Below are 21,477 nucleotides of genomic sequence, written 5' to 3' on the forward strand. Positions count from 1 at the left end.
TAAACAATTCATTTATCCATACATTCACCTATTTAAGAGTTTTTGAGGGTTTCTGGAATCCTATACAAGCAGCCACTGGGAAAAAAAGAGTAAAACCTCAAACATTTTCAGTCATACAGGACCTGAGCTTACAGTTCGCAATCACTTCAGCATACATTTCTGATATGTTTAGAAACCATGGTACCTAGAGAAAAACAATGTAGACACGTGGCAGTGGTGTTAATTTCAAATACAGAGTGACTGGGGAATGATCTAATCTCAAGTTCCTGGATCTACAAGACATTAGTGCTAAATGATGTGCTGTCCAAAATCAGTATGGGTGTTTTTTATTCTTGTGTATCACTCTTCCCAAAATGCTGACACAGATGCTTACAGAGATTTACAGACATAACAAGATCAAAACATAAACCTATGCAGCATTTACATACCTATCTTTTTAAAATATGCAGTAATAAAATAATAAATATCTATTTTGTATTGGTTTGTTTGAACAGTGGTATGTAGAAAATTTCATTTTAGCTAAAAGAAAGTTCATTAGTCTAAAAAATATTAAGATATGGGTACAGTGCATCCGGAAAGTATCACTTTTTCCACATTTTGTTATGTTACAGCCTTATTCCAAAATGGATTAAATTCATTTTTTTCCTCAGAATTCTACACACAACACCGCATAATGACAATGTGAAAAAAGTTTACTTGAGATTTTTGCAAATTTATTAAAAATAAATAAACTGAGAAAGCACATGTACATAAGTATTCACAGCCTTTGCCATGAAGCTCAAAATTGAGCTCAGGTGCATCCTGTTTCCCCTGATCATCCTTGAGATGTTTCTGCAGCTTAATTGGAGTCTACCTGTGGTAAATTCAGTTGATTGGACGTGATTTGGAAAGGCACACACCTGTCTATATAAGGTCCCACAGTTGACAGGTCATGTCAGAGCACAAACCAAGCATGAAGTCAAAGGAATTGTCTGTAGCCACTCCTTGGTAAAATGCACATGGCAGACCGCCTGGAGTTTGCCAAAAGGCACCTGAATGACTCTCAGACCATGAGAAACAAAATTCTCTGGTCTGATGAGACAAAGATTGAACTCTTTGGTGTGAATACCAGGCTTCCCGTTTGGATGAAACCAGGCACCGCCCATCACCAGGCCAATACCATCCCTACATTGAAGCATGGTGGTGGCAGCATCATGCTGTGGGGATGTATTTCAGGGGCAGGAAGTGGGAGACTAGTCAGGATAAAGCGAAAGATGACTGCAGCAATGTACAGAGACATCATCGATGAAAACCTGCTCCAGAACGCTCTTGACCTCAGACTGGGGCGACGGTTCATCTTTCAGCAGGACAACGACCCTAAGCACACAGCCAAGATATCAAAGGAGTGGCTTCAGGGCAACTCTGTGAATGTCCCTGAGTGGCCCAGCCAGAGCCCAGATTTGAATCTGATTGAACATCTCTGCAGAGATCTTAAAATGGCTGTGCACCGACGCTTCCCATCCAACCTGATGGAGATTGAGAGGTGCTGCAAAGGGGAATGGGCGAAACTGGCCAAAGATAGGTGTGCCAAGCTTGTGGCATCATATTCAAAAAGACTCAAGGCTGTAATTGCTGCCAAAGGTGCATCGACAAAGTATTGAGCAAAGGCTGTGAATACTTATGTACATGTGATTCGGTTTTTTTATTTTTAATAAATTTGCAAAAACCTCAAGTAAACTTTTTTCACATTGTCATTATGGGGTGTTGTGTGTAGAATTCTAATTTCTGAATTTAATCCATTTTGGTATAAGGCTGTAACATAACAAAATGTGGAAAAAGTGACGGGCTGTGAATACTTTCCGGATGCACTGTATATGTTTCAAGTTTGCAGCATATTAAAAGGAAATCAAAAATGTACAGTGGACTTGGAGAGAATATAAATCTGGAAAAGCTTTTTGGTCCTTTAGATCTACCAGAGTCAAGTCTGTTCAACTTATACCAGCTAGATACCTATCCCTCCGGGGCTTCCTTCACTATGGTGCAGCACCTGTTTGTTTCCTTAATTGAGGTATAATCAAGTGTAGGTCTGCTGCTGTGTCTTTCACCATTGTCTATATCTAATTTGGTGAAGGTGACAAAGGCACCAAATGCCACAAGTGTATACTGAAGAAATAGAGAAGGAGAAGTGGTTATTAACTGCTGATTACAGATATTTGCAGATATATCACAATATACTGTACTACGAAAGATTCTAAATTTCGCAAGTTACTTTAAAGGCACAGTCCAATTGGAAACACAGCACTTCCCCATTTGGAAAAAGATATTAAAAGGGCCAATAACAGTTTTATGAGTTACAAAATTTGTTTTTTTATGGTATTTTTTGGTATTTATAAAAATAAAAGGAAGAATCCTACTAGGATCCAGATCAAAAAAGGAGAAAAATAACTCACAAATTCCAAAGATTTTAGCTCCTGTTTCACAACCACGTTTTTATGCAATATTTTAAAAAAAAATGTTCCACTACACTGATTCTTTGGTTAATCACACAATCGCCTCTACCGCACTCATGAACAAGACCCCAAGGAACTTGAACTCTTGGGTCAGCTTCTCATCCTTTACCCAGAAGAGCACCATCACCTTCCATTTGGTTGTGCACATTCTCATCACAACTTAAGACTGATGAAGTGTGGAAGCTTCCATTCCATGATGCCAGTCACAGCCTGATGTCCAGAAAGCAACAACATATACAAGCAACAGAGAACACGTACACTCACAACCTGAACATGCTGCTCTTCTTCGTATTCATTCGCAATTGTGCTGTAGAAGTATGAACAGAACTCCGTTAAGTTTTGTTGTTGATGCAACACTGCTGAGTTTGATTATCCAAAATGATGAGAGATAAAACTCTTTACTCAGTAATTGGAAAATGACAATCTATCTGTCATCACCTGTAAAACAAAGGTGCTTATTCTTGATTTTTAGTAATAATAATAATAATAATAATTCTTTGCATTTATATAGCGCTTTTCTCACTACTCAAAGCGCTCAGCAATTGCAGGTTAAGGGCCTTGCTCAAGGGCCCAACAGAGCAGAGTCCCTTTTGGCATTTACCGGATTCAAACCGCCAGAGCAGATCCCTAGCCTCAGAGCCACCACTCCACCTAGTAAACCTTTGCATATTTATATTTATGATGATTAAATTATATTTATTATTAAATGTATATTATTCGATTTTTGTATGCTATAGTCTTTTGTTCTACCATGTATTATAATGTTATGCCAAGTTTGTTTCTACTCCAGTGGGGCTTGCAAAAATTAATTTCATTATATTGAACCAGTGTATCGTGATAAGTCATTGAATGGAAATTGAACTAAGTAATCAGCATGTGAGTTAATGCACATTGCTATTATAATCTATATATCTGTGTAATCTCTGTGAAAAACAAGATCTAATTATCTGTTTACCTTTTTTCTTTTATTTGGTGCACACTGATATGTAGTTCCTTCTTTGCCTTGGATTGTTGAAAACTAAAATGAGTGCAATAATACAATATCTGCTTGGTGAATCCATTGTCTGCAGTAGATTTAAAGTTATTTGATAAGTTCCCAAAGGAGGCATTGTGTTTGTGATGAATTTTTTTTGCTGCATGGAGTTCAAATATTTTGATTGAAAGAATCTGCAATGATAATTTTATTTTGAGCATCAGTGGATTTGCTTTGGGTCCTAGAGGTCTAATCTTTGATATGTATGACCTTTTTTGGAATTTAACCTGTTAATCTTTTGCAACCCTAGTGGTACAGACTTATGCTGCTAGAGTTTGGAAAGACTGAATTTGAATCAGTGGCTGAACTGTTTTAAACAAACTTGAATAGTACCACAACAAAACCAATATAACCACTTCAGTTTGGCTGTTCTTAATACAAAATATAATACCAAAAAACGTTTATTCTGGCAGCACTGAGTGTAGTGCAGGACTGTGAATAATTTTATTGCATGGCACATTCTTGCATACACCCTTCATTGCTCAAACTGGGATAATTTAAAGTTAACACTCTTTTTTTAACATGCACTTCATTGGGATGCAGAAGAAATTCTATCTCGATAATTTACAAACTCTAAAGACTGGTCTAAGCTTTAAACCATCTTCTGATGCTGTAAGGCAGCAGGGCTCATCATTATGCCACTGTGCAGTTCATTTAAATAGTGGTATTGTTTTTGTTTCTCTTTTTAACTAGATTATTAAAACTTAATTTGATAACATGTGACTATTAAACTCCTTAGTGCAATGTTTTACGGGCATAAAAAATCAGCAAAAATGTTTTATTTATTTGTTTTACAAAAATAAAAAACTTTTTGTGACAAACATGTAAATGCCAAAACATCAACATAAATACAGTAGGAGAGGCATGTCTTTTGTGTCCACTGTTGTACTAATGTAGTGTGAACGCCACCCGGGCACAGACAGGCGGACATCTTGTTTTAAAACACCACCACACGTTTATTATACAAATTATTTACAATACTTAGGTCACAAAGACCCCCAAATAATGGTCACAAAGACCCAGTTCAGTGCACAATACCCCAAACACTCAAAGTCCTGGCCACAATGCCTTTCTTCGGGCCGCCTCCACACTCCTCTTGCTTCGTCCTACTTCCACCCGACTCCAGCCCCGAATGAATGGAGACGGCCCCTTTTATGGAGGACCCGGATGAGCCCCAGGTGTTTCCGCAATCGCCTGGCCACGCCCAAGTGTGGCGGAAGTGCCGGCTGTCCTCCCGGCTGCTCTCCGGGCGCCGTCATAAATCTTCCCCCCAGCACTTCCTGGTGTGGCGGGAGTGCTGGGGAAACAAGTCCCCAAGGCATTGGGGCGCCTCCTGGCGGTGACCACGGGCCCCTACAGGGAAGGGCTTCCATGCCCTCGACCCGTGGCCCCCAAAGCAACCCGGAAGGCAAACCCCACGTGGTCCAGGCAGGGCTCTGACCCTCTTCCGGTCCCTCCTGGCGTCCCGGCCGGGTCATGGCCCCTGGCATCCCTGACAGTAGATACAGTACATCTTTCGTGTGATACATTTTTAAATGGTCCCCAACACACAGTCCACCATCTCAGTTGGGACAGCAGAAGCATATTTCTTTGCACACTTTTGTTGTTTCTTCTGTTGCTTGTGCACCAGAGGGTAGAAGTTCAGTGATTCATCTTGCTCCTTGTGTTATTGTAAGCTGCAACGGTGCAAAGCTTAGTGACTTCAACGGACGCAAACATTAACAGCTGCTGCATTGTGAACAGAGCTCAGGGGGCTAACATCTTTCTTCTCCTTCCATTTGATCACAACCATTTTGCCTTTTTGCCTAATAGCTACTGCAGTCCATTGCAACGTTACACAACTGGAGTCACCAGGCATAGCGTGGTGGTTCGGTCCGTGTCAATGTCTGATTGTCATCACTACTGCTTCATTCAACTAATGATCTGGTTTTTGTTTGCCTTTGCGTGTTGTTCGTGAAGGCTCTGCCCTATTCATGAATATTGATGAGTTACTACAAAGTGACAAAATGCCCAGAAATACACTACCGGTTAAAAGTTTAACATCACCTCAGTTTTTCTTAACATTTTATCGGTTGAAATGCAATGAATTACCTAAAATCATGAAAAGGTAGGCAGTAAACTGCCATTGGTTTAAATTTAAAGTTTAGATTAGCAAAAAATGAAAAAAAGTAAATTTCAGAATATTGCAAATGGCCTACTTCAGGGAACAACTAATAGGTTACAACCTTCAGATGTTATGCAGAAATTTAAAGTAAATTAAGCCTTGCAAGTTCAAGCAAACAGGTTGTACCGGTGTCCCTCCTTCTGTTGATTACTTACCATCGCACTTCCTCCTCCATGTTTGACAGTTAGTATCACATACTGATGAACCATCCTTTCACCCACTCAATGGCATACAAACACCCTGTGTGATGAACTTAGGATTTCAAATTTTGATCATCGATCTGTAAGATTTTTTCCAGTTTGTAGTAGTCTACAACCGTTATTTTCTATTTTGTCCTTTAAGGAATGTCTTTCTTACTGCCCTTACCCTGTCACACCTGCAGTGCAAATTATCCTCTTCACAGTAGAAACAGATAATTGCTTTTTTTTGACCACTATTAAGCTGCGCTTGAAGCTGTTGTGCTGTGAGGCGCCTGTCCCTCAAGCTGTTGACCATCAGAAACTTATCTTCTGATTGGGTTGTGACTTTGAGTCTGCCAGATCTCTAACTATCAGAGTTTCTTCCAGTTTACAATTGCCTTTGGATTGTGAGGACACCATTGTACTGAAGTATTGTATATTCATAATATTTTGCCACATAATGTTATTTTATCCACTTGATAGCAAGAGGATATTGCCACATCTGTTTTTCAAGCTTAATGCTATACATTGGATCCTAACAACCTTACCCGAAAGCCATTTGGGCTTACATTTTTTACACAGAATTCTGAACCCTAGAGAGGCTCTGTGTTCATGTCAAAGGGGTTAAACTAAGGTCAGCTGATGGAGAGGAAAATAAAATTCAAAACCTGTTGCAGAGATATATCCCCATGATGTCTGTGGTCATTTGAAAACAGACAGGCCAAGATTTGTTGGTCAGCCTGTAGTTTACTCTTCTTGCAAATTCTGCAGTCATTACAATGTCTGTGGATAAGGCTAAAGCGACATCAAATTCATAGACAGTCTTTGTTTAGAATCAGGGTGCTAATTATAGGAATCTCCCCAAATATGTGTGAAAACAACAAAGATTTCAGGTCATATCCTTATTAAGTACTGTGGCTACTTATCAGTGCTTATGGTCAAAAAGAAGTAGAATGTGACCCCAGAAATTGAATTTAAAAAGGGCCGTGATTTGATAAATGAGTTGTACTTTACAGGTACTGTATATTAACAGATCAGAGCCATTCAAAGTGAAGTGTAGCATACCATGTGATTTCTTTGAAAATAATTCAATCAAGAGTGATATCTCATCATTGGCTACAGTGCATTTAACATGATAGGAGTGACTTGCACGTGGACACACACTGTCAGTAGTGGTATTTGAGCCCAGAACCCCATGTTTGAAGTCCAAAGGCTTAACCACTTTGCCACATTGTCCATTTGATGGATAAAAAGCTTGATAGTTACCAGTGAAATATTTACAGACTTCTGAGTAAATCCAAACCCTAAATCCAAAGAGGACTGTTTTATTTATGTTAGGTAGAATGCCCAGAGGGAACTGGGTGGTCTCATGGTCTGGAATCCCTACAGATTTTATTTTTTTCTCCAGCCGTCTGAAGTTTTTTTTTTTCTTTTTTCTGTCCACCCTGGCCATTGGACCTTACTCTTATTCTATGTTAATTAATGTTGACTTATTTTATCTTTTTACTGTGTCTTTTTCTATTCTTCATTATGTAAAGCACTTTGAGGTACTTTTTGTATGAAAATGTGCTATATAAATAAATGTTGTTGTTGTTGTTCTGAGGGTTAATGTAATATACGAAATTGCATAATCCAGCACAACATAATAAACACAAAAAACACCAAATAATTTGTGCATTGAAATATACAAATATATTTCTAGGATTTTTTTTAATATGACTGCTTTTTAAATGTGCTAAAAGTATTTATATATATATATATATATATATATATATATATATATATACACACACAGTCGTGTTTGAAAATTTGTGAACCCTTTAGAATTTTCTATATTTCTGCATAAATATGACCTAAAACATCATCAGATTTTCACTCAAGTCCAGTGATCGAATATTTTATTATATATATATATATATATATATATATATATATATATATATATATATATATATATATACTGTATATATGTAAAATAAAAAATCCTAAGGCTAAAAGTGCAATGATTTTATGTCACATTTTTTGCCACACTTTAAATCTGCTTATTTTAAAGCCTAAATATATATGTTTGGTATCAATTTTCAGAATGTATCGAACGTTAATTTGTTGTTCTTAGAAAATCATGGTTTTTATTTTTGATAGAGTAAACTTTCTTTCACAGGAACAAACTATTAAAAAAAAAAAAAATCTATTCATAACACCAATGTTTGTATTTAGGTGATTTAGTTAGCTGAAGGTCGAGTTACGATGACCAATTTCATACCACTTTAGTTTTCACGTGATTTTTCCTGTTATTTATTCATTATTTAAATCAGTCATTTGTTTAAAAAAAAAAGTTTTTTTTATCTATAAGAATGTCAGTTAAAATGAACGGATCATTTATTTAGTCTCTTATAAATATTCATCGAGCATATTGTACCTCAGTTTAACAGGAATACTCCAATCGGTAAGAGAGTAAAAGCTCTGTTAAATAATATTAATTAATTTTTCTTTTACATATTTATATGATTTTTGACTCCAATAAGTAATAATTTTTCTTTTGTGCATTTACAGATTTTACTAATATACTGGCTGCAACTGGGGATTGGGCACCGAAGGCGCCAGGGGGCTTGCAACCAATCACAAACAGCCATAGCTGTTTATAAAGGTATTTTATGCTAAGAAAATAGAAATGCTGCGACTGTAGTGTAAATGACCAATTCGGAGTAAAAATTTCTCCTCAAATGGTACTGTAAATGTCTCAAAGAGTCAGTGCTGTAGTGTTGTTTTGCTGTCATGCTTCCATTAAACAAGCTTAGAAAATGATAATTTGGTGTTGATAGAATCAGTGGAATAAAATATGAACAAAGAAATTAAAGGCCTATAATGTTGCAGAGTGTGCTGGGTTGTGCAGCATTAATAGCTCAAAGCTTTCAGTCTTACTTGTGTTGGACGTGCATCAGGTTATACAGTAAAGATAATCAATCTGATTCTGAGACATTTAATCAGTATCCAAACATAGTGTAAGCCTGCTTTCAAAGGACAATACACTTTTGATATAGAAGACAGAGTAATAGTACCTCTAGCAGATATCTAATCTGACAAATTATTATGAATAAGAATACAAATAATCAGATTAAATTGGGGGTGGGGGCTAAGGTGGAGTCTGGAGGTTTTGGAATTATTGCATCCTACAAAACAGTGAATAAAATATTGCTAGGTAACATTTGATAATTGAATTCTGAAATGACCTGAGAAGGTTATGATCTGTTCTACTCAGTTTCCACTTGTGAGCCCAATGCATGGGACATAAAAATATGGACTGAATTCCAAATGTCAGCAGTTCCAAGTCCACCAGATTCTGGAAAAAATAAAAAAATAAATCAGTTTGATTTGAAGATGTCCAAGTACAGGTTCATCATATATTAGGGCACATGTTGACCAATTGGCAGAACTGACACCAAGAATAAAAAGAAAACGTTATATTTATATAGATGTGAAGAAATTTGAGAGCAATATAAAACAACACAGAATATACACTATGCCAAAATAATTTGTCTTCAGCCTTCATTTAAATGTTGAGACAAATGGGGTTTCCCTAATATACATTATGTGGGTGGATCATTCCATTGTCTGTGTGCCCTACAAAATTTGCTGATTCTTATGGTTGTTTTATTCATTTTCTGCAATTTAAAGATGCTAACATCTTGAGATCACAGTGTATGGCATATGGCCCTAACATCTGTATGGTTCACAGGAATATACTGCAATACGTAATAATCAATTTAAGTCATCATTTTTCTTTTTACCTTTCATATCTTCTTTTGTTTAATTTTTGCAGTTTCTCAATTTTGCCCTATTCTGATTTTGCACTGCTGTGGTTTGCATTTTTACTTGGATAAATTCACTCAATTCTTTTGTGTTTTTCTGTGCCTGTCAGATATCAAGTAGTGGTATATACCAGGACTGTCGAACATCACCATTTGATTAGAATTTGAATCTATATTAATAGTTTCTTATTCGAAAGAAAACACTGACATTTGATTGTGAATGAACGGTCCTTTATTTAACCTTGCATTAAGAACAGCATTATGTTGAAATACCACTGTATTTCGTGTGTTTTGTACATTGCTTGCATTATCACAGTTTTTATCATTTTTAATTGTTAGTTTGCATTGTCATGTATAACATGGACAGATTTTTTTTTTCTACCACACTGCTCTGCTTTTTGGTTTACAGGTGTGAAAAAACAGATTTTAAACATTTCTCTAGCACTGTAAAAGTATTGTTTTGCTCCTGATCCTGTTCCTTTTCACTCTTAAACCTGAGATCCCTGGTTTTGCTATAATTTTGTATTAAACTTGTTAAGCATTTATCATATCAAACCAGAGTGTTGTTTCTTCCTCATTGAACATAATGGAAAATAACTGACATTTTAATTTTTTTGTTCTTTTATCATTATAACTACTTTAAAGTAGCCATTTTCAAGACCACTTTCAGTGTCAGGAGAAATACCTTAATAAATGCATGTATTTTGGAGGCTATTGACTTGATAAATGCGGTGCCCTCCTCTCAACCATGAATTCTCTATTCATAGTTTGAGCTATCTGGTGTTTTAAAATGATATATTGAAACAAAATCTAAAAATGAATAAAATTAACCAAGCACCCACTTTTAAACTAAACCCAGCATGAATGACCCCGTTGTCCACTGTCTTTCTCTTCACCTGCTCTAGGCACCCAGCCAGCCTCACTCTCACTGTTAGTCAAACTATAGCATTCACAGTATAAATGTCATTCACGCTCATGGTATAACCATAAATATAACTTTTTTTTTCTTTCTTAATACCATAAAACCTTGCTATCCACACCCATGGCCTTTTTGTGCCTATTTGTGACCATGCACAATAGAATAAAAATGCTGACAAGCCTTAACACACAGCGGTAATACATGGAATGTATTCACCATGAATATGTGGGGCTTCCTGTAATTCCTTAAAACAAAGGTAAAAAGGAAGTATTAAGGTTACATGTGTTTTTGCTGAATCTATAAAGGGGGAAAAAATACCATATTGTGTAATACTGTATATTATTCTTTGATCACTGGACCCTGCTGTAGCACTTGACCTATACATTTGCCAAACTGGACTGCTCTGCATACTTGATCTACCTTTGCCAAGCTGCGTTTTACACAATAACCCATGATTCTTGCAATTTCTTTCAAATCGTTGTTGTTAATTTTGCTGCTAAGTAAAATGAATAAAGTTGCTGTTAATGGAAGTGTAATGAAAAGGAAGTACTTAAAGTTCATTACAGTGCAACATGTAGTACATTCAGTAGCTCATTTTGTCAGTAATAGATTCAGTATACTTTGTCAATATAATATACAAGGGCACTCACCTTATGTGTTTTGGAGTAAAACAGAAATGTTTTCTGATTGAAGGCTGAGTCATAAGTGCATGAGTCATAAGTGTTGCATGCTTTGCAGATGCACCGCAAGCAAAAATATAAATAATAATGAAAATTATGAAGGCACGTTATGTGCATATTTACATGTATTAATTAGCACTTAGGTTAAATGTTCTATGCTCAAATATATCTAAGTATTATTTTTAATATGAGTATTCAAACCCTAATCTAAACTAATAAAAGAACAAGTGTCTGTGTATCTGTGTGCCTGGGACCTTGTTAATGTTATATATCATTTGGTATGAGATTCATGAAAGTGCTAATGTTTATGATGCACTGTCTGTTGGAATGAAAAATTAAGTACATTTTCTTAACACATGCATTACAAAATTGTTTCCAATAGGTGGTGCACTGCAAATGTTAATGCTGAACTTGCTGAGGTGTATGCTGATTACTTAGATTTCACTCCATCTTAGACTGATAGCACTGCAAGTTTTTGTATAATTTGACAGCTCTGATACAGTATGAACATAATCATATATGCCTATTGCCAAACTCTAATATTTAATTATTAATTTTTACATATACTTTTTTTTTATTTTCATTTGTAAGTTAAGAAAAAGATATAGCTAGTGTTCTTTTATGTTAATATTTTAGCTGTCTTTTATTTTTATTTATTTATATTTTTGCTTCGTCATCTTCTGTTATACACAGTCAAATATTTGAATACTTGCTAACTGTAGCGATACAGGAAAAACATGCTTATATTTATTTGATCAACACATCTTTTATCTTGAGCTGTTGTGGTGTTAGTGAGATCCTTGGAATTTCTACCCATTTTTGTCCTTTTTTGTTTTTTTGATTCTTTTAGTTTGAAGTTCAAAGCAAGTTCTATTGAATGCATTGTGTTTTTTTTTTTTTTTTTCTTTAGGTTAATCCATTCAACGATGCCAGGGACTGCTGTTTTAATGTAGGAGATTAAGAAAGGCACCTTGTTTCCTGCTGTTTTTATGTTAGAATGTGAATTTATATTCCCGGCCGTCATTTTTTTTTTAAATGTCTTAATAGAAAAGGTAGACTAACCAATCTTTTCGTATTTAGTTTGAATGTAGAACAACTCAACAAAATGTGTACACAAATTAATTAAAACATTAAGCAAGCTGTCTTGGAATAATGAGAGATTTTTGTGATAAATCTGACACAAAGGTCTTTAACGTTTTTAATGTACATTATATACATTAGGTGGCATGTTTATAAGAGGGATCCTTGATTCAAGAAAACCTTTGGATTTGTATTGTAGCATTATATGAGTAGCTCTTTACATTTGTATTTTTTTTTATATTTCTTATCAATGGATTTTGAAAACATGCTTTAAGAAAGGGTCAAATCCAAGAGAAAGGTTTGAGGTAGCCATCCCATATACTTGAATGATAATCTATACTAATAAAAGGCAAAGCCCTGACTGACTCACTGACTCACTCACTCATCACTAATTCTCGAACTTCCTGTGTAGGTAGAAGGCTGAAATTTGTCAGGCTCATTTCTTACAGCTTACTTACAAAAGTTAAGCAGGTTTCATTTAGAAATTGTACGCGTAATGGTCATAACTGAATCCTACTTGCATACATATATACGGCCATAGCCTGCATCTCGGTTGCTGTGGGAGACGTCATGATGGGGGACGCAACTCCGCCTCACCACGTAGTTGGCTGCCTGCCTATTTTGCGTCCCCCCTCACCCACGCCTCCCACGTAATTGAGTGCCTGCCCATATACGTCCGTCCGTCAGCAGCAATCCAATAGACACGCTTCCGCTAAATATTCGCAGGTAAATCAAAAAGTTAATACCGGGAATGCCTGTTAAACATCTTAGATTCACGAGTAGCGATTTGGGTGGTGAGATGTCTATCAAGGTGGACTGGGGAAAAAGGAAGAGACATTTTTAACACATGGACTCTCACCCAGGAGGAAGCCGAGGTACTGAAAACTTATTATGACCGTTTTGAGGCGTTTGTCATGCCTAAGACGAATACAATATTCGCGAGATACAAGTTTAATAAAAAGACGCAGGGTATAAACGAGACTTTTCATCACTTTGTAACGGAGTTAAAATTGCTGGTGAAGGACTGTGCTTATGCAAACGAAGATGAGATGGTCAGGGATAGACTAGTGTTTGGCACAAACTCTGCGAAAGTGCGAGAGAAACTTTTAAGTGCCGGGTCTGAGCTAACATTAACTAAAGCCGTGGACATCGCAAGATTGCACGAGATAGCACGAGCACAGCTGAGAACCTTCGATGCATGTACTCCAATCGGCTCACGTGAACTGACTGTGAACGCAGTACGCAGACAACAAGCAAAAGCTCCAAAGAACGCTGAACAAAAAACGCATTACACAATTGAGAAGGCAGCAAAAGAATATGAAGCGAGTCACGCATACAAGCATATTCACAAGTGGGAACAAAACACACGGTGGAAAAAGTCAATGTCCAGCTAAAGGAAGACAGTGTAAAAAATGTGGTAAATTGAACCACTTCGCTAAAGTTTACAGACTGGGAAAGGTAAACCCGTGCATGCAGTGTGTGATGTCTCAGATAAAGAGGAAGACAAGCTGTTTATTGATGCAGTAAGAAAGGAAAAACCCTCTGAAGCTGAACAAGCCTTTGTAGACATATCAATAGGAAAGCAAGGTGTAAAGCTTAAGTTTAAATTAAGTTCATAGACACGCTGCCGCTAAATATCCGCAGATAAATCCACAACTTAATACCGGAAATGCCTGTTAAACATCTTAGATTCACGAGTACCGATTTGGGTAGTGAATGCTTCGATGAATGAAACCTGTTATCTTTACCATGGTTGACAAACACGGAATGTAACTTGAACACAACACATCCTCCAAATACGAACCTGATTGAAAGAAATAATGATAATCAAATCCTTGATGACAGCAACACTCATACAGTCACAAAACAATTACATTGACAATCATGTTACGTTATTTTAAAAATGTTTCCTTTTTTTTTTCATAACTTTTTTAACACACTACTTCTCCGCTGGAAAGTGCGGGTATTTTGCTAGTGCAAGAATAAAAAACACCACGAGTTGTATCAATAGACTGAGTCTACACCTGAACTGTATAGGCATTATGTCTGCTTTATAGAGAGATAAGAGGAAGGGGTGTGCTTTTAGGGTAGAAAACGGAAGTGAGGTCATCTCCTGGGCTGAAAGTGAGGTCAGTACTGCAGGCTGGAGTGAGAGTGTCATGAGGACTTTTCTTCTAAGGGTCTGCAGAGGCATTAGTGCTTATCATCCACCCCAGTTCTGACTTACCATTTTCTTAGTTAAGGGCATCATCCCATCTGTGCTTGTGTGACATTACATATATACTGTATATTTTTGGCAGCACATCTGATGAAAATCATATGTCATGACTTTTATCATATAACTTGTAAATGTTATTCTTTTGTTAGTTATTATTACAGAATGTCACAAAAAGACAGACTAAGAAAAAAGAAGAGTGAGAAACCTGCTGGATGCAGTTCAGTATGGGCTGAAACTGTCAAACTGGCCAAAGTTGAGATGAAGATAGAGATTTTAAGGGAAGGCTTTCAGTAAATAGGCAGATAAACTACCATTATTAATGTTCCTCCAGTTTTATCCAGACCTCTTTGCTGCCTGTACTTGAATCTGTTGATTTGTTAAATAAAGCTCTGACAGAGACCACTAAAGTCCTGCCCTTTTTTCTTTTTTTCCCTTCTTTTCTATTTTTAAAGGAATACTCCACCCAAAAAATATTTTTAAATTTATTTATTTATTTACTTTTATTTTTGTTATATGTTCCTTGCCCCTTGTAGTTTGTACTGATAGGTAAGACATTTTTGTATCTCATGTTTTCATACAGATAAGAAATTTTAATAAAAAAAAGTTTCTAATACAATACAAGTCTATAGTGAGTAATGCTGGACAACAGCAAACAATTTCATGAATAAATCTCACATTGCATAATTCAAACGTGAAGTCATCCACATGTGTGCATGTATGCTCAGAACATCCCCAAGCACATGTATTTTTTTTACTAAAATACTGTTAAATAAGTCACTTCTTGGAAAACGCTTTTGGAAATTAAAATAGAGCCCTAGTATGTAGACTAAGGCTGTCAAATTAGCCAAAAAATAAGGTTCAAATAAAAAATAACTCCACATTTGAATATATTCCAACTTCGCTTATCGATCCTGGACATAAATATATACACTCACCTAAAGGATTATTAGGAACACCTGTTCAATTTCTCATGAATGCAATTATCTAATCAACCAATCACATGGCAGTTGCTTCAGTGCATTTAGAGGTGTGGTCCTGGTCAAGACAATCTCCTGAACTCCAAACTGAATGTCAGAATGGGAAAGAATGGTGATTTAAGCAATTTTGAGTGTGGTGGTTGTTGGTGCCAGACGGGCCGGTCTGAGTATTTCACAATCTGCTCAGTTATTGGGATTTTCACGCACAACCATTTCTAGGGTTTACAAAGAATGGTGTGAAAAGGGAAAAACATCCAGTATGCGGCAGTCCGTGGCTTAAAATGCCTTGTTGATGCTAGAGGTCAGAGGAGAATGGGCCGACTGATTCAAGCTGATAGAAGAGCAGCTTTGACTGAAATAAACACTCGTTACAACCGAGGTATGCAGCAAAGCATTTGTGAAGCCACAACACGCACAACCTTGAGGCGGATGGGCTACAACAGCAGAAGACCCCACCGGGTACCACTCATCTCCACTACAAACAGGAAAAAGAGGCTACAATTTGCACAAGCTCACCAAAATTGGACAGTTGAAGACTGGAAAAATGTTGCCTGGTCTGATGAGTCTCGATTTCTGTTCAGGCATTCAAATGGTAGAGTCAGAATTTGGCATAAACAGAATGAGAACATGGATCCATCTGTTACCACTGTGCAGGCTGGTGGTAGTGGTGGTGTAATGGTGTGGGGGATGTTTTCTTGGCACACTTTAGGCCCCTTAGTGCCAATTGGGCATCGTTTAAATGCCACGGGCTACCTGAGCATTGTTTCTGACCATGTCCATCCCTTCATGACCACCATGTACCCATCCTCTGATGGCTACTTCCAGCAGGATAATGCACCATGTCACAAAGCTCGAATCATTTCAAATTGGTTTCTTGAACATGACAATGAGTTCATTGTACTAAAATGCCCCCCACAGTCACCAGATATCAACCTAATAGAGCATCTTTGGGATGTGGTGGAACGGAAGCTTCGTGCCCTGGATGTGCATCCCACAAATCTCCATCACCTGCAAGATGCTATCCTATTAATATGGGCCAACATTTCAAAAGAATGCTTTCAGCACCTTGTTGAATCAATGCCACGTAGAATTAAGGCAGTTCTGAAGGCGAAAGGGGGTCAAACACCGTATTAGTATGGTGTTCCTAATCATCCTTTAGGTGAGTGTATGGACATGCCTTTTAACATTTTATTATTATGATAATGGCCGTAGTAGAGACTAGAGCAAAAATAAACACTAACAGGGAAAAAAATCCTTGCAACTGTCATTTAAATACAAGAGCCATCAAAATCTCAAGCATCTCCACCTCTTATCGCTCTTTTTTTTTTTTTTTCCCCACTCTAGTACTTGACAGTTGGGTGCAAAGGTCCTTCTTGGGACAGTGAGCCATAAAAGCAGACACAAAAATGCAACTGAAATCTCTAACAAGCTATGTGTGCTAGCACTGTGTTTCACTACATAATTATTAGTTATTTAACTTTTTTTTTTTTTTTTCTTAGGCGTCTGCACTTTTGCTTGAGTCCCACTTGTAAGATGCTGGAGTCCTGTGGTGCAAATGTATTGTAACATGTCTCAGTGCCAAACAGGCACAGCTAGAGCAGCTTAAGATCAGTAGGAATACTGGTTAGTTAGTAAGACAGCAACAGGGTGAGAATAGTGAGCACAGTAAAAAAGAGGTAAGAGTCAAATAAGTCGATTGCGGACTTGTTTTAGTGTTTTGGAGGTGTTCAATGAGCAGTGGCAGGGTATCATTTATATTGGAGCATTCATAATAAAATGTTAGTTGGTGTCTCTAGACTCGCCTGGAAAAGCAAGATTGTCATAGTTTCAAGTGTGGGTCTACTTTTTTCTCCATTAGAGATGCAGCAATGCTTTAGTAAAGGTGGGCTGAATATTTTTAATTACACCTCCTTGTTTTAGTCATAATGTGTCAAGCCAGCAGCAACACAAGACCTAAACTAATTGTGGGACACTGCATGTTTGTTGATGACGCTTATGAAAGTTGTTTTAAAGCAGAGTAATAAAAGGAAAATCAGAATTATGACAGTTATTTTACATTTGGTATAAGATGTTCTTATCATTAAACAGGGATTTCAAGTTTAAGAGTGAATTTTACAGAATCAGATGCCAAGATACTATTTTAGGGTACTGTAGAAGCTTTTAAAAAAACTGCTCTAGCACACACTTGAAGATCAAAGTGCAGAGCAGTGGGAAAGAAAAAGCAAAAAAATAAACTATTATAAAAAGAGGTCTGAGTGTACATTTTTACTAATGAAGATAACAAGCTAATCACTTAAAATTATGAAAAGGCTTACTGTGGAAGTGAGGCACAAAAGCAGATCAGTAAAATACTGCAGCTTTGCATAGTGCGTCTGGAGTAACACAATGCCAAAATTGCCACAGGTAAAACAAACTGTTGTTTGACAATCAAATGTTTGCTTTAGCCTTTTTTTAAATAAAATTTGAATTATTATCAAATAGTGACATTCAATCAGATTGTCTTATTGTAGACAAACCTCCCTCTTTGATTCATTTGTCACAAATTCAGCCCAGAAACAGCCTATTCAGATGTATGTCAGGACTGTGGCATTAGAAAGGAGGTTGAGGCAGATGGAACAGCCATAGCAGCCCACACTGGAACTAATGCCATGTTAATATCACAGCAGAAGTGTCCACTCCAGACAATATGTAATCATAGTTTTGAAGAGGAGTGCAGCCACATATTTTTCCTGGAATGACTGCCACTCACTTATCATCATCGCTACTTAGCCTGTGGTGGTTCTTGAATGGGCTGATTTTGAAGGGAAGAATGGTATTCTGTATTCCTTCGTGATGCAATAATTATTAGGTCCAATGGAGACCTGGTGAATGGCTAAGTCTATCATGTGTACACCTGTGAAATACAGTACACAGGCTGCACATAATGATGTGAGATGCTCTTCACTATAGTACTAATTTGTATATGGTGTTTGAGGGGAGGACATAATTCAGCTGGTCCTGATACTTTTCCTGAGTGAAATGGAAGATATTTTTCCAGTAAGATAATGTACATCGCCATTCTGCCCAAGCAATTCAACAGTGTTCTAGAAGGTTCTTCATCACAGACCACTCCCTGATCAAGTGTATATTGAGTAGCATGTCTCCTACACCCCAGGTTGAAAAGGCATGGACTGATACTCCACAGGAGGACATTTGTATGATCATTTGCAAACTAGAGTGCAGGCCTGTATTGTAGCCTCAGGAGGTTACACCCAGTATTAATGTTACTACACTGTAACACGTGGCATTCTATGTACTGCATAAACCACTTTGTATCGCATTATATATGATCATGTTCTTAATATACCAGGAAGACTCTACTACTAGAATTTCAGTCTGTGCTATGGTGCCTACAGGGTGCATTGTTCATTGAAGGCTTTGCCTTCACATTGCCTGCTTGTTTTTCTCTTTTTAGTTCTTTCTGTTTTTATATTTCAAAGACATTATGTTGTATAGTGCAACATATAAGAAAATAAATATATGCAACACATGAGGCACTTGAGCATTACCATTCACCTGTATTTTTTTTTTTTTTTAAGAAACAAGATAAGTGCCAGTGATATGCAAATATCCACTGAACTTGAGATTCCTGTTTCCTTTCTTGGGATGTGACTTTCATGTTGACTGATAAAACTGCTGGGTTGCCCTGGTAATTATGAACAAGCGAATCTCAGTGAATTTCTCTGAACATTTCCATAGTACTAGGGTGTTGTTAGCCTTTATGGATGTAGTGAGCTACATGTATGTAGCTTGAATATTGTAATCTTTTTAGTTAGCCAGTAAAAGGTGTCATTTTGCTTGACTTCTCTCTGAACTCTATATATATATATATATATATATATATATATATATATATATATATATATATATATATATATATATATATATATATATATATATATATATATATATATATATATATATAATTCACAAAGGCAAGAAAACCATGGAAAACACGCCGGAAGGGGCGTGGATTCACTGAGCAGCCAGATACAATTGGACAAGTAAGACACCTATGGCGCACGCAGGAAGGAGCCATGCCCAGGAGCCAACTCCTGGCACCTCCAAGCCACATTGACTGTTCATAGAGGCATGTTTCTCGCGGAGGTGAATCGCCATATGCAGCGTGTAAAGTGGTTTGCGTGGGGTATCTCATAGAATCCTTAAAACAATCCTTTACAACTGAGGTTAAAACACAATGAAGTAAGCAGTCTTTAAAAACCGAGTTTTCGGTTACGACGCACGACCTCGTGCTCCATAGCAAACTGTTTTACACGCTACATACAGCAATTCGCATCCGTGACAAACGTGCGTCGTCTTAGATGCTCCTGCAGGAACACGGAAAGTCCACGTGAGTCACAGGTGCATCTGGACTGTGCAAAGACGACAACGACTCAAGTGATGAGTTGGAGGTGGGCACATGAGCGATGGCGGTCCGCCAGTTTTCAGTCACGGACGATTGTGTGTTGGTTCGTTCCGTGCATTGTTACAATGTTGCTTTTCTTGCTGATTTATTACATTACTGATTTTTCAAATGTTAATTTTCTCCCTGTGCTTAAAAATCATTAAAAAAAAAACAGCCTGATTATGCGGCGTATGGTACGCCGCGGGTTGGCTAGTATGTTGTATTTAGGCAGCCTGAGGAATTTACTAATTAATTCCCAGGTCGAGCACATGTGTGAACAAAACTAGGTAAATACTCCCAGGAAAGTTGATCAGTATACTATAATTCCCAAGAGGCATCTTTTAGCCCCTGCCATTGGTCAGTTGCTATACTTAGTCTTTTGCTTACCTTCATACTGACATTTAGCCACTTAGATGGTGTTTTTGATGTTGTATCTGCATTTCTTGTATGTTTATAAATTGTTGTTTCAAAATGTATTATGTGCTTTCAGTATATTTCTGATGATCAATGATTTCTTATTAGAAAACACACTATTTGTTTTTGTAGGTACATAGCAAAGAAGTTTATTGATGAATCCCTGTACACTGCATACTCAGCCAGATCTAGATGAAGAGTCTCTAAACAGGCCCCAGTTTACACAATGAAAGTAGCACTGCTGCTTTCCTTCATCTTCTCTAGTTGAGCACTGAAGTACTTTTTTTGTTGGCTTTTCATGTTTCAATCTCTGTTTATAAGCTGACAATAGGAGTATTGAAAAGTAATCGGTCCATCTGTGGCAGTACACAGTACCTGGTAATGAACATCTTTTATTGAGGTATAGTAGTGATTCTTGGTATTGACACCCCTTGTGTGGTAGGTGATATTTAGGGTGAACATTCCTGAAGTTTGCCATGTTAAGATACCCAGCAACAGTAGATAATCTCTCAGGTTGTAAAATGTGCATTCTAATAATGTTACTATTGTTTTTGAATTTCTTTTGCTCTTTTTTTGGTTTTTTCCTCCATTCACCTTCACTTCTGTTATTCTAGGCAATAATAATTCTTTACATTTATATAAAATTTTTTTTTTCACTACTCAAAATGCTTTATTTTGAGAGTAAGGAGCCACTTCAACCACCACTAATGTGCAGCATTCACCTGGATGATGCAAAGGAAGCCATTTTTTGGCAGTACACTCACCACACATTAGCTGTTAGGTGGTTAACAGGTGAGAGAGAGCCTGTTAGAAACCGGGGATAATAAGGGGGCCAAAATGACCAGGCCATGGTGGGCAGTTTAGCCAGGACATCAGGATACAGTCTAATCTTTACAAAGCATGCCCAGGGATCTTTAAGGACCACAGAGAGTCAGGACTTCAGTTTTAAATTTCATCCAAAGGATGGTGCTATTTGTACAGCACTGTACACCCGTCACAGCACCAGGGCATTGGGATCCACATTCAGACCACATCATAAGCACCCCCTGCTGGCCCTACTTCCAGTAGCAA

The 21,477-nt window shown here is 37.2% G+C and overlaps 1 protein-coding gene across 4 annotated transcripts in view; it reads left to right on the forward strand.

Moving 5' to 3' along the window:
• The window catches only part of usp49 (ubiquitin specific peptidase 49), an 88,781-nt gene that overhangs the window by 27,342 nt on the left and 39,962 nt on the right, over positions 1-21,477 (forward strand). For 3 of the 4 annotated variants that reach the window (XR_005635114.1, XR_005635115.1, XM_039764801.1), the window contains exon 2: positions 8,419-8,512. The exons of the other annotated variant lie outside the window; for it this stretch is intronic. The gene's annotated coding sequence lies outside the window, so the exon portion shown is untranslated. The remainder of the gene's footprint in view (positions 1-8,418; positions 8,513-21,477) is intronic. 4 annotated transcript variants of the gene reach the window in all.

The sequence above is a fragment of the Polypterus senegalus genome, chromosome 10 (assembly GCF_016835505.1).
Source record: "Polypterus senegalus isolate Bchr_013 chromosome 10, ASM1683550v1, whole genome shotgun sequence".
NCBI lineage: Eukaryota > Metazoa > Chordata > Cladistia > Polypteriformes > Polypteridae > Polypterus > Polypterus senegalus.